The sequence below is a fragment of the Triticum aestivum genome, chromosome 5B, assembly GCF_018294505.1.
Source record: "Triticum aestivum cultivar Chinese Spring chromosome 5B, IWGSC CS RefSeq v2.1, whole genome shotgun sequence".
Lineage (NCBI taxonomy): Eukaryota > Viridiplantae > Streptophyta > Magnoliopsida > Poales > Poaceae > Triticum > Triticum aestivum.
Window position 1 is genome coordinate 650521199 of NC_057807.1, and position 4789 is coordinate 650525987.

The following is a 4789-nucleotide window of genomic DNA, read 5'->3' on the forward strand; positions in this document are numbered from 1 at the left end:
GCAATACAAGGATTCCAGAGGTGGTCGAGTGATTACTTGGACTGATTTCTGTCGAGACTTTAAAGCTCACCATATTCCTACCAGTGTTGTTGAGAGCAAGCGTGAGGAGTTCCGCAATCTCAAGCAAGGCAACATGTCAGTGTATTAATACAACAAGCAGTTTCAGAAACTTTCTCGCTTTGCTAAGCAAGATGTTCCAGATGAGAAGAGTATGATCTATCAGTTCAGAGGTGGCCTTAGAGAGGATCTGCAGTTAGCTCTCGTTCTTATTGAGCCTACTCAGTTTGATCAATTCTACAATATGGCACTCAAGCAAGAAGGTGCTCAGCTCAAGTGTGAGGCTTCTAAGAAGAGAATCAGAGATGCAGTGCAATCTTCTTCTTCCTCACAAGTGGCAGCTAAGCAGCAGAAGTTTTATCTTCCTCCTCCTCCATTTCGTCAGCCTTACCAACAGAAGAACTCAGGTGCTCGTGGATCTTCCCACCCACCCAACCCAAGCTATCAGAACAAGTCTCAGCCTCAAGCTCCAAGGTCAAGTGCTCCTTATCACCGTCCGCTCTCAGAAGTGACTTGCAACAAGTGCCAGCAAAAAGGCCACTACGCGAACAAATGCTTGAATCAAAGGCACCTCCCTCCTCCTCCTCCTGTGAGATCTTCAAGCAATGCAGTGGTCAAGCATAATCCAAAGCATGCTAAGGTCAACATGTTGAATGCAGCTCAGGCAGAGGATTCTTCAGATGTGATCATTGGTAATCTTCCTGTTAATGATATTCCTGCAAAAGTCTTATTTGATACCGGTGCTTCGCATTGTTTCATGTCTAGATCATTTGTTGCAAAGCATGATTTCATTTCGGAAATGTTGGAAAAACCCATGGGAGTTGTTTCTCCGGGCTCTTCTATGAGGGCTACCACAATGATTCCGGATGTTTCCATCAAGATGGGCGACTACAAATTCCTTTCTAAACCATTTGTTCTTGGCGATTCTGATATTTATCTAATTCTCGGGATGGACTGGCTTTCTAAGCACAAGGCTCAGCTTGATTGTGCTGCCAGGCAAATTCAATTGACACACCCTTCTGAGGATGTTATCATCTATGCTGCTCGTGATGAAACCATTCGGTTGTTTTCTCTCAATGAGAAGGGCGAATTGGATGCTATTTCTCAGATTCTAGTCGTTTGTGAGTACCAAGATGTCTTTCCAGAAGAGCTTCCGGGTATGCCTCCTCATCGGCCAGTCGAGTTCGTTATTGATCTTGAGCCTGGAACTGAACCCGTTTGCAAGCGCCCATACAAGCTTGGACCCAAGGAGCTGAAGGAATTGAAGAAGCAGCTCGATGAACAAGAGCGTCTGGGTTTGATCAGACCGAGTTCTTCCCCATGGGGTTGTGGAGTTCTTTTTGTCCAGAAGAAGGATGGCACGGACCGACTTTGTGTCGATTACCGTCCGTTGAACAAGAAGACAATCAAGAACAAGTACCCACTTCCCAACATCAATGAGCTTTTCGAGCAACTCAAAGGTGCTAAAGTCTTCTCCAAGCTTGACCTCCGTATGGGGTATCATCAGATTCGCATTCGTGAAGAAGATATCCCCAAGACAGCATTCAGAACAAGCTATGGTTCTTATGAATATACTGTCATGTCTTTCGGCCTTGTCAATGCTCCTCCAACGTTCTCTCGCATGATGAACTTTATCTTCAACCCCTACACCAATGAATTTGTTTTGGTGTATCTCGATGATATCTTGGTCTTCTCCAAGAATAAGAAGGATCATGCCAAACATTTGCGATTGGTGCTCGACAAGCTCAGAGAGCATCAATTCTATGCGAAGTTTTCCAAATGTGAGTTCTGGCTTGATGAAGTTCTGTATCTTGCTCATATCATCTCTGCCAAGGGAATTGCTGTTAATCCGGCGAAGGTTTCTGCAGTTGTGAATTGGGAACCTCCTCAGAATGTCAAGCAGCTCCGCAGTTTTCTCGGTCTTGCAAGCTATTGCCGAAGATTCGTTGAGAACTTCTCTAAGATTGCAAAGCCTCTTTCCAACCTCCTCCAGAAGCATGTCAAGTATGTCTGGACGCCTGAGTGTGATGTCGCTTTCAACACCCTCAAAGAGAAGCTAGTCACAGCTCCTGTTTTGACTCCTCCAGATGAATCCAAACCATTCGAAGTATTCTGTGATGCTTCCCTTCAAGGTCTCGGTGCTGTGTTGATGCAAGAGAAGAAAGTCGTGGCCTATACCTCTCGTCAGTTGAAGCCCAACGAAAAGAACTACCCCACTCATGATCTTGAGTTGGCGGCAGTTGTCCATGCATTGATAACATGGAGACATCTCTTATTGGGAAGGCAAGTGGACATTTTCACCGATCACAAGAGCCTCAAGTATATCTTCACTCAACCCAACCATAACCTCAGGCAAACTCGATGGGTCGAAATGATTCAGGAGTACAATCCGAGTATCAAATATACTCCTGGCAAGGCGAATGTGATTGCAGATGGTCTGAGCAGAAAGGCTTATTGCAACAGTCTAATTCTCAAGCCGTTTCAACCGGATCTCTGTGAAGCCTTCCGCAAGTTGAATCTTCAAGTTGTTCCTCAAGGCTTTCTTGCCAACCTCATAGTCTCTCCTACTTTGGAAGATCAAATTCGTGAGGCACAACTCCAGGATACCATGGTGAAGAAGGTGAAACGTGGTATTGACAAGGGCATTCCTAAATACAAGTGCTATCGCTTGGATGACAAAGATACTCTTTTCTTCGAGGATCGAATTGTGGTTCAAAAGGTGATCTGAGAAAGGTCATTATGAATGAGGCACACAATTCCCTCCTATCCATTCACCCTGGAAGTACAAAGATGTACCATGACCTCAAGCAGTCATATTGGTGGACTCGAATGAAGCGAGAGATTGCTCAATTCATGAATGAATGTGATGTCTGCAGAAGAGTGAAAGCAGAACACCAACGACCAGCTGGTCTCCTCCAACCTCTTGCTATTCCGGAATGGAAGTTTGACCATATCGAGATGGACTTCGTGACTGGTTTTCCTAAGTCCAAGCGTGGAAATGATGCTATCTTCTTTGTCATTGACAAGCTTACCAAAGTGGCTCATTTTCTTCCTATCAAAGAATCTATCACAGCAGCTCAGCTGGCAGAGCTATACACCTCCAGAATTGTCTCCTTGCACGGCATTCCACAATTGATATCTTCAGATCATGGAAGCATTTTCACTTCTAAGTTCTGGGACTCCTTTCAGACGGCCATGGGCACCAACATTCATTTCAGCACAGCTTTCCATCCTCAAACAAGTGGCCAAGTCGAGCGAGTCAATCAAATCCTTGAAGATATGCTCAGGGTTTGTGTCATCTCTTTCGGTATGAAGTGGGAAGATTGTCTTCCATATGCCGAGTTCTCCTACAACAACAGCTTCCAAGCGAGTTCGGGCAAGGCCCCATTCGAAATTCTCTATGGCAGAAAGTGTCGTACTCCTCTCAACTGGTCTGAGATAGGTGAACGCCAACTTCTTGGCAATGACTTGATCACAGAAGCCGAAGAAATGTGCAAAGTCATTTGTCCTCAAAGCCGCGCAATCGCGACAGAAGAGTTACTATGATAGCAAGCACCATGACTTGGCTTTTGAAATCGGAGACCATGTCTACCTCCGCGTCTCTCCAATGAAAGGCACTCGTCGTTTCGGTATCAAAGGGAAGCTTGCTCCTAGATATGTGGGTCCTTTCAAGATCATTGGCAAAAGAGGCGACCTCGCCTATCAACTTGAGCTTCCATCCAACTTTGCAAACGTGCCCGATGTGTTTCACGTGTCACAGCTTCGCAAGTGCTTCAAGACCCCTGAGCGCACTATCAAATTCAAAGAGATCGACCTCCAAGAAGATCTCTCTTATCATGAGCATCCCGTTGCTATTCTCGAAGAAACCGAGCGCAAGACTCGCAACAAGTCAATCAAATTCCTGAAAGTGAAGTGGTCACACCATTCCGACCGAGAAGCCACCTGGGAGCGCGAGGATCACCTCCGTTCCGAATATCCAGAGTTCTTTCAGTCCTAGATCTCGGGACGAGATCCTCTTGTAGTGGTGGAGTGTTGTAACACCCCGGATGTAACTTTCCATATTTGTATCTCCAACTCTTGCCATTTTCGGCGATGTGATATGATATTCCCTCCGTGGTTGGGTTTTGTCTTTTGTTTTTCATTTTATTCATGTCATGCATCTCATATCATGTCATCACGTGCATCTCATTTGCATACGTGTTCGTCTCATGCATCCGAGCATTTTCCCCATTGTCCGTTTCGCAATCCGACACTCCCACATGCACCGGCGCACCCCTTTTGTCTCCTTTTCGTGTGCGGGTGTTGAACGTTCTCGGAATGGACCGAGCCTTGCCAAGTGGCCCTGGTATAGCTCCGGTAGACCACCTGTCAGGTTTCGGGTCATTTGGAGCTCGTTTGATACTCCAATGGTTAACCGCACTCCCGCAAAGGCCTCTCTTAAGTTGCAGCCCAACACCCCTCCAAAACAGCCCAATAACCCATCTAACTCCCCTCCATGCTCTCGGTCGTTCGATCACGATCGTGTGGGCGAAAACCGCACCTCATTTCGACACTCCTAGCTCCCTCTACCTATAAATATGCCTCCCCTCCGAATTTCCGAACGAAACCCTAGACGAATCCCTCTCCGCGCCGCCGGACGCGTCCGGATGGAGCCGGACGCGTCCGCCGCCGCGCCCCGGCGAATCAGGGGTTGCCACGTGGGCAGCCGCGCCCACATCGCCGCCGCGTCCCG